Source organism: Nannobrachium achirus (assembly GCF_963921795.1).
Source record: "Nannobrachium achirus genome assembly, chromosome: 5".
NCBI classification, from domain to species: Eukaryota; Metazoa; Chordata; class Actinopteri; order Myctophiformes; family Myctophidae; genus Nannobrachium; species Nannobrachium achirus.
The window spans coordinates 21,940,591-21,950,094 of NC_137814.1; the positions used below are offsets into that span (position 1 = coordinate 21,940,591).

The following is a 9,504-nucleotide window of genomic DNA, read 5'->3' on the forward strand; positions in this document are numbered from 1 at the left end:
TAAATATCACTAACCAAATCTTATGACTCGTATAAACAGCAAATGTAAAAACAGTGAATGCAAAATGTCAATGTATATCATCTTTGTTTACATAAAGCTATCTACTCTCTGTGTCTCAGAGAAGGAAATGTACTGTGCTAACATGCCAGGAAGCAAGCTCAACATTAGCTTGAAACTTCTGTTGATGATGTCATCATCAATCGTCTAAGGTTTTGAGCTAGTCACATCCCACATCCATAAGAATTTTGTCTTACCTATTTATATCATGGATTGTGATGTCACTTGAAGCTTGACCAAACCTCAAATCCATTATATATCTCCAATCAGAAAAGGGAAAATTACAGACCTCTCCATTTTCTACATTCTCCATTAAATGGACACTATAGTAATGACTTATTTTTCCCCCATGGCATACATGAAAAGTCACCAATTTTCTTTATTCCATCTCTTTGTATATAATTGGCATCCAAAGTTTCCAGTAGGGCCCATTTGACAAAATATCAGAAATCATAAATGTATAGTCCAATCGACCTCAAATTACAATCACATGTTGAGAGGCCCTGATATTCAATGCTGTTTACCAGTAATTGCAAAATATAGAGACCAATTTCTTGCAAGACATAGCCTATAGCCCATCATGAACACAACATCGAATCAACTCCGAATCAGCTCCACCAAAAGCACTTTCAGGTCTGCCTATCATGGTTGTGCAGTGTGCACAAATGTAAAAGTTGAACCATATTTCGTAGAGCAGCTACAGTATTTCCTCCTGCTGCTTCCTGTGGTCCTGATGACTGCATCCCATCACTTACACAGCCTTGAAAATCCATAAAATAGGCCTAATTGGCTAAGGCTTAGCCAATCATGTAATTCGAGTTCACCTGTGTCCTGTTTTAAACCCTTTTGAATGTTCCTTGTCAGACTGTATCATGTTATCATGTGTGTCATGATGTGCGCTTAGCCGCTTACCCGCCTGATCTTGAATAGTTTTCATGAATTCAAACCCTACTCCAACCATTTTTTTTATTGCCAATATTATATGTCTCTTGGTCACAAAAAGGTAGTTTGTTGTGGCCTATTTTATGGCCAAGGAGTCATTTTTACTGATAACGAATGGTTGGAATGGATTCAGCAGCCCCAAAATACCCTAATTACACACCCCATACGCTCATATTGGCCATTTTTTATTTTTCCCCCTTTAATCCCAGGCCCTCTGGATACCCCCAACTTTGATTGGCTCCCACAAAGTTTCCGAAGGGAGTTGTGATTGAGAAAGTTCAGAGGTGATAGTAGACACCTTTATGAACACATTTGTGAAGAAAGCTATTGATTTAGATTTAGTTCCCAGATTGGTTTAATACTCTACACCCAGTCTGGTGGAGATATGCACCACGCAGAGTGTCCCATTCTGATTTTATATATAATACTACTTTATATACTTTTTTTCCCCTTCCTTTTCTTATCTTTTTTCTTTTACAGTGGTGAACATACCAGTGTGGAGACACTGCAAAGTTGTGGCATTTCTGAGGAGTCAACAGTGTACTTTACTTTGTCCACATTCTGTGAAGAGACTCCAGACACCAATGAAGTCTTCCTCAATGATGTTGTTCCATCAGTCCAACAAACACAAAAAGGACTGAGTGTGTTCTTATCCTCACTTTATGCGATTGTAAGAGTACTGCTCTCTCTCTTATATTTTGTCATTGAACTCAGGCCTTTGCTAGTGAAATTAACATTTGTAGAAAAGTAAAGCTGGATTATGGATTTAGATGTGGGCTAAATTGCAAAAAGTTAAATCTATTTTTGTGGAATTCAAATGTAAGAATTCCACAAGCATGCATGCTGTAGCATTTTCTTTTCTTTTCTTTCTTCTTATTTTTATTTTATTTTATTTTAGAAAATGAGAGATTCTGGAGAAGGATTCAAGAAAGTGGTTGCATTCATACGAAGACTAACTGGATGCAACCCTCTGGCCCAAAGTTTGTACCAGTTACTCTGCAAGAATGAGTTTCTGTCCAAGACTCAGGAGGTAAACTGGTATAATCTTGCAATATTTAATGATTCATTCTCATCTTGAATGGAATAATCATTTTACAGTGGTTCTTTACAGTTCATAATTCATAATCTTGGGGATTTTTTTTCTCCTTTAGATTGCTATTGTTGAAGGCTTGTACACTCTCTTTAGAGTACTTTTGCCTAGACTAGGGGAAAAAAGAGGTGAAAAGACCATTGAGGACCTTGATGTCTTTGAGAATTCAACACACTGCTGGGCCTATATTATCTCTGAAGCAGAGGTATGTAAATGTTTTTGCAGTATTTCTATTAAGGTAAAGTAGAATTCTTCCCCCAGAATAAACCTGTATATCAGGCAATTACAGCTGGTAATTTGAATATTGATTTTACAGGAATGTCAGATTTAATTACTTTTTCTTTAATTGTCACCGCCAGGCCGAAAGGCATGGCCGAGACTGTTTTCCCCCTGTCTGTCCGACGTCCGTCCGCGTATCCATCCGTGTGTCCGTCCATCACCAGCTAATCTCCGGCAACATTGGCCTGGTCGCTGCCAAAGTGCACACACACACCCTGGATGCCCCACATTTTTCACATAGATTTGTTCTAGCGCCGCCATGAGGTAGATTTTTGCAAAAAAAAAAAAATTGACAGTACTCCTACAGATTTTGGACAGTATGTCTACAGTCATGTGATCAACATGGATCTCATATTCATATTCCATCCTGATTGACTAAGATTGTCTTCCTAAGTTTGGTCCGTTTTGAACAAAATGCCTCAAATCATGCACACAGCATGCAATTTTGGTGAAATTGTGCACGCACATTCCGACTAGGCAGAAGAAGAAATTACACTTAAAAATGTCCAAATCAGCCTCATGGTGGCACTATAACAGGCCAATATGTGTTTTTACCTATAACTCCACAGAAAAGTTTGTATGCCCACTCCCTAGAGCAGTGATTTTCAACCTTTTCAGGCTGTGACCCCCAAAATAATCATATTTTAACTGGGGACCCCCAACCTGATGAACACTAAGAGTTGAGGCATTCCATTTTGTATAACACGGTTCTGAGCATGTTATGAGCATGTAGATCGTCTACTTTTACAATTTCTGCCTCATTGGCCTTTGACAATTTGGCCGGTGTTTAATTTGTCATTTTAGAGGTATTAAAGAGTCCTTAAATTGTCACTTTAGAAATGTGCAGATACCCTCTATCCATACACTTAAACTTTATGTTGGTTTGTCTACTGTTGAATGAGAAAACAATGTTGCAAATTAAGTTCATCTTCTGGGGACCCCCCAAAATAATTTGGGGACCCCCCTGGGGGTCCCGACCCACAGGTTGAGAACCACTGCCCTAGAGGCCAAGGAAAAACCTTTGCCCTGCATTTTTCACATCTGCCTTTTATAGCGCCACCAGGAGGTCGACTAATTGGCCATCCTAATTACCTAACATTATGGCTTCCACTGTTTGCAGGATTGTTTCATTTTAAACAAAATGCCTCAAATCATGAACACAGATTGCGATTTCTATGACATTTTGCACGCACATTCCCACTAGGTAAAGGAACTAATGCCACCCTTTTCACATTGGCATGTTATAGTGTCAACAGGAGATCGACTTTAGCAAAACACATTTTTGGAACAAAATGCCTCAAATCATGCATGCAGTGTTTGATTATCTGAAAAGCCGAAGAAGACATTATTCTATTAGCCACAAGGTGCCTATCCGGCGTATGGAATCTGCTACTAAGCTATTATAATGCTCATGTCCTTCCATCACAAGGCAGCTTCACACTCAAATGCCAACATGTCAAATTTTATAATCCGTTAAAATACATATTTTCGCAAATCTCTTAGTTACAACAGCATTATTGTGGTGAAGTAGTGTTGGTCTCATTGGATGACATTTAAGTTTATAAAGATCACTAAGTCTCTTCTCACATATCGCCTACTGACAGAGAGACAGAGACACCATCGTCCATGTCTGATTAACACCAGCATACATTTATAAACATGACTTGATTTTGCACTCATAGCAGTGATTACATTTTATGCCAATTAAAATCTTTACTCTCTTGTTCTGTCAGAAAGAAACATCAGAACATGAGAACTATGCACCAATACGTCTTAGATCACATGAAGACGTACGTTTCAGTGACCCAGTCAAAGTACCTGGAGTACCAGGTGTCTTTGAAAGATCATATGTTATCCAGAAAATCAAAGGTAAATGCAACTCTTGCACATGGCCAACACTTTGTGTTATAAATTAATGATACAATGTAGAAAGCCTGTATTTGTTGGCTTTTTGTGTCTGGCCAAAATATTCAGTAGAATAGTAAATCATCATGCCTACATTTTATACTAAGGCTAGACATGCCAAGACATTCTTGTCAGAACAATGTAAGCAGAACTCTTAAACAGATCATTTACAGTAAATTGAAATGAAAACCCAAACTTTTCTCTCTAATGTATTTTGTCATTAATATTCTTTTTAAGTTTTATTTTTGTGCATTTCTATTTTATTTTCAGACGGAGAGAAACTTCCAAACTGCAGTGAGGATTACTTGAGAGAAACCTCACTAAGGAGAGCAACGGACATTGAGAAGATTTTACTCAGTCTGCCTCCATTCATCAAAACGTATCATCTTTGGATTAACCATGACAATGTGCCAGGTCAAAGGTATGTGTATGTATGACCAGTCGTACGTACAACATAATTTTTTATCAATGGCATTACAATTACTAACATCCTTTGGCAGGGGCGCTGGAAGTGGGGTGCTGAGGGAGCTGCAGCTCCCCTAGTGGTGGGGAGAAAAAAAAAAGAAAAAAAAAACGTTTTCTTTTTTTCTTTTTTCTTTCTTTTTTTAAATAAGCCTATATATACACACTGTACACAGAGCTATATTAAAACAATAATGTATTTGACTTTGGGGAATAAAATATGTTGAAAAAAGGTATTTGATTATCACATGGTGACCTAATCACATGGTCACCTTGCCACTTCCGGTCAGAAGGGAAGTCAAATTTAAATCCCGCTTTGATGGCACACCAAAGTCTATTTATTTGAGAACTAGAAACTGTCTATAGGCTCATTGTTGCAAACTAACACCGTTGTATATGGGGAATAAAAAACAGTAGAAAACTGTTACAAAAATAATACCCGATTTTGTAGTGTGTGCGTGAGTGACTGTGTGTGTGCATGCGTGCTGTGTGTTGCACTGTGTGCTAAAATAACTACTGTAACTATATAGCTCCTTGTTACACCGTTGTGCGGGGAATAAGCACCCGAAACCGTAATAAAAATAACCCAAAACCGGATAAAAAACGTGAATTTTTCGGCGTGCGGCCTTTGGCCGCACGCATGAACTCCTCCAGGCTCAGCTCCCCTTGGGATTTGGGAGTTCCAGCGCCCCTGTCCTTTGGCACCCTTTAGCCAGGAGACATGATTTTATTGACACAAACTGACACAATAATTATTTTTTTCGACTAACTATTGATATTGAATTCTAGCTTTCAGATTGATATTAAGAAGACCTTTGGCGATATGGCAGAAGGAATAAAACCATTTCCTCATCTGATGGTAACTCCACCACTACTTTTGAAGGATGTAGGACTGGAATGGCCACGACTTGTTCTACTCAGTGAAGGTAACTATGAAGAGGTCATACACTGTATGGAATGAGCGTTTTAACGCAGTGCATCATCATCATAATACAAATGGCATATGTAATATACTGAATATGTAATAATAATTATGATACACTTGGAAACCAACCCAAGAGATGATTGCCATCAGGGACTGTTGAATACTGAGTACATGAGAAGAATAACAGTCTAAGTCCATATTTATTTATTTATTTTTAATATAGATATTTTTTAATTTATCAGACTGTAAACCACATGTAAGTCACATTTAATCTGTTAAATTATTAACGCACTGCTCCCCCCTCATTTTGTTCAATTGTCTGTATTAATGTTATCTGCTCCCTTTGTCTGCTGAATATTGCTTGTATGGACTTATACTGTTGTTCCACAAACTGTTGGAGATATACTGTTTTTCCACTTTCCATAAGTATTATGTCTTATAATTCCTATATGATTTAAGTAAAACAATCTAATTCAACAAAATGAGGGGGGAGTGCATTAAGAATTTAACAGATTAAAAACTTCTAGTTTGTGGTTTACAGTCTGGTAAATAAATTTAAAATATGGACTTTTTTTGTTGTTAAATATGGACTGTTTTTCGTCTCAGGTACTAAATTGTTTTCCTCCTTGGTAGATGAACTTGGTGTTTATGTGGGTAAAGACAAGGGAACCCCCGAGATGATCAAAGTGTTTAGTTGTCTAAGTGGCAAAGAGAAAACTGTGGATGTCAACGTGCTGGCAGCCAAGTGAGTATTTCGTTTTTTTAGTAGTGAGACATGACATCAGACTTTGGGTCTGATGTCATGCTGTCACAGTATGTTCGCCGGCTGGCCGAGCCATTAGGCAATTATAATATATGATAGGATACTGTATGCGTTTTCTTCAAAACACCCTTTTTCTACTTATACAGTTATTGTACAAAACTCGCACAAATCGGTACACATGTACCGATTTGTGTGAGTTTTGGATCATTATGTCTGGAGTCATCATGTGATCAAGATGTATCTGTCAGATTATTCCGATTCCATTCTAATTGGCTATGACTGCCTTTCAAAGTTTCGGGACCTGCAGGAAACTCTGATGTTTTTGACCATTTTTACAGATGTCTCTCAAGATCTTCTATATATTTTAATTTGTCTCTGTTTTGTTTTACATTTTTATACAAAGAACTGGAGATAGTAGAGGGGACCATACATTTGTCACAAGCAGGACTCCAAAAGAGGCAATTCTGGTAATGTTTATGATATCTGTCTTTTGCAGATTTATTTCTTCAATCTAAGGGGTCTGGGTTGGGGTCATAAAAAAAATGTCATGTGGCAGAAAAGGAGAGAAGGAAATCAGCTCCGCTCCAACACTTATGCAACACCATTAATCTTGATTCATCTTTGACATTTTGCCAGTGTTTGAGTAACTGACACTGTTAAGTATCGTTAATTGTATTGTATTGTATTAGTGACAATATTGTCTGTATAAAATAGCAATGTTGCCTGTGATATGTTTTTATGAGGATGTGGGAATCACATGGCTACAAATTGCTAACTTACAAGTAGGTTTAGTTATTCATGATTATCTTTAGTGACATGCTTCACATTTATCCTCGTGATAAAAAAGATATTTCATTGGTTCATCTCCCAGTTCTTTTTCATCTCATTTTCATTAGGTACTGGTGGACGCAAGCACCTCTATGAATAAGAACTGTTATGAAAGTGTGGATATCAAGAGGATCGATGCAGTCAAACTGCTCTTTGATAACTTTGCCACACGGACCATGGCCTATGATTTCCATCATGTAATAGGCCTTGTGAAATTTGACTCAAATGTGAAAACCCTCCACACATTTACGGAAACTCTGGAAACATTCAAGGTAATTTATATAACGTGTCACTCGTACTACTGACTTCATAAACTATTTTCTTCAAAGGATCCCTGTCTAATATGACAAATATGCCTTAATACATTATAATTGTCATCTATAACTACAATGTAAAATTAAAAACACCTAAAATATTGTATTTCTTCTAGAAATAGCTAAATCTTTCACTCAATAGGGGAAATGCCTGTCGCAAGTTGATGATGTCATAAATGTCATGCAGTGATTTATCCCTATGGAATTTATGTGAAAATAAAACGTTTGAAATATTGATTTGATAGTCATATTAACCATTGGAAGTATTACATTTGTTTTTATTTGCACAAGCATGCCATACATTCCATAGGGATAGATCACACTTGACATTTATGACATCATCAACTTGCGACAGGCATTTCCCCTATTGAGTGTAAGATTAGCTAGTTCTAGAAGAAATAAAATAATTGAGGTGTTTTTCATTTTACATTGTAGTTATAGAGGACAAGTATAATGTATTAAGGCATATTTGTCATATTAGCCAGGGATCCCTTTCATAAACATGCAAGATAAGCCTTTTCATGGCACATCCTGAGAAGTATTCTTCACTGCAAAAACATCATGTAAAACAGTATGATGTACATTAATAATAATAGGCTGCCAGCACTATTGTATTGTATTTAACATGTAATAACCTTTACTGTAAATGTAAAGGGTCATTTCTGTCAGGGGATTTTTACCTATTACCTATTACTATACTACTGGTTAATTTGCAGAGAGGGAAATTGGATAAGGTATCATGAACCTATACAGTACTATTTCTGTGAAACTTCACTGTCAAGTAAAAAATTGTGGCTGGTGACTCCATGTACTGTACTGTATATCGGAGGGTAATCTGGAACACTGGGCACCTTTTGGTGAGAACAGTGAGCACCGGAGGGGCCGAGTATTCCGGAACACTGTGAACCTTTCGTTAAGTCATAAATATTACAGAGACAGAGAATTTTGAAATTGATAAATTGGCATATTTATTGTTAGGGAAGAATTAAAGAATAGATGTGGCTACTTGGTTAACAAGCTAAGAAAAGCATGTCACAACATCATTATAGCCACCATATACAGTATAGGCTGCCTAATTGATTGTCTGTTGATGGAATTACATGTGGAAAAGTACTAAAGGCATGTTTGTGAGAGGATCCAATGGAAATAAATCCTGTGTTACGATACAATCCTTAATTGCATTTTAGAATGTTTAACCAACACGTATAATTTGTGTGGGTTTGCTTCAAGTTCATTGAGCCTATGCTTTGTATGATCACATTATTTGATGTCATGTCACTCGTATTTGTTTATTTTAAGGATGCATATAACAAGCTTAAATGTTTAAGACTTCACACAGAAAGTATTCCCTGTGACCAGTTGGTGTTGGTGACCAGGTTCCCTCTTTTGTGATTTACGAGGTACCCAGAAGGGGAATTGGCAACAATTCAAGTGGGAGAAAAGTTTCTAAAACATTTGTGGGATACATTTATAGGATCACATTCACAGTCTTCAAGCAAATGGAAACACCAAACTCTACGATGCCCTACAACATGGACTGTCTGAGTTGGAAAAGGTCAAGATGAAGTTCAGAGATTGCCGACTTCGCATCATGTGTCTTACAGATGGAAATGATGTTCGGTAAATTTACTGTCATGGCTTGTCAGTAGTTATAGTACTGTTAGTATTGAGAAAAATGGCAATGTTGCCTGTGATATGTTTTAACTGGGATGTGGGATTACGTGATCATCTGCCCATAGATCAGAGACAAAGCCAGTTGATGTTACTGCCAAGCTGATGAACGCTAACATCATTGTGGATGCAATCCTTCTTGGAGATGTGGAGAATAACATGCTGCATGGAATTAGCAATGCAACAGGTACAGAGCATTCATGCTATTTTAACAAGTATCTATATATAACTACTGGAGCCTATCTCAGATTTGAATGTATTTAGGTGG

At 37.3% G+C, this 9,504-nt stretch overlaps 1 long non-coding RNA gene across 1 annotated transcript; it reads left to right on the forward strand.

The window, feature by feature from the left end:
- The first annotated feature begins 6,838 nt into the window (after positions 1–6,838).
- On the forward strand, positions 6,839–9,167 carry LOC308285942. The gene is made up of 3 exons (XR_013962096.1): positions 6,839–6,890; positions 7,320–7,523; positions 9,040–9,167. It is a non-coding gene; the product is annotated as an uncharacterized lncRNA (long non-coding RNA).
- The last annotated feature ends 337 nt before the right edge of the window (positions 9,168–9,504 follow it).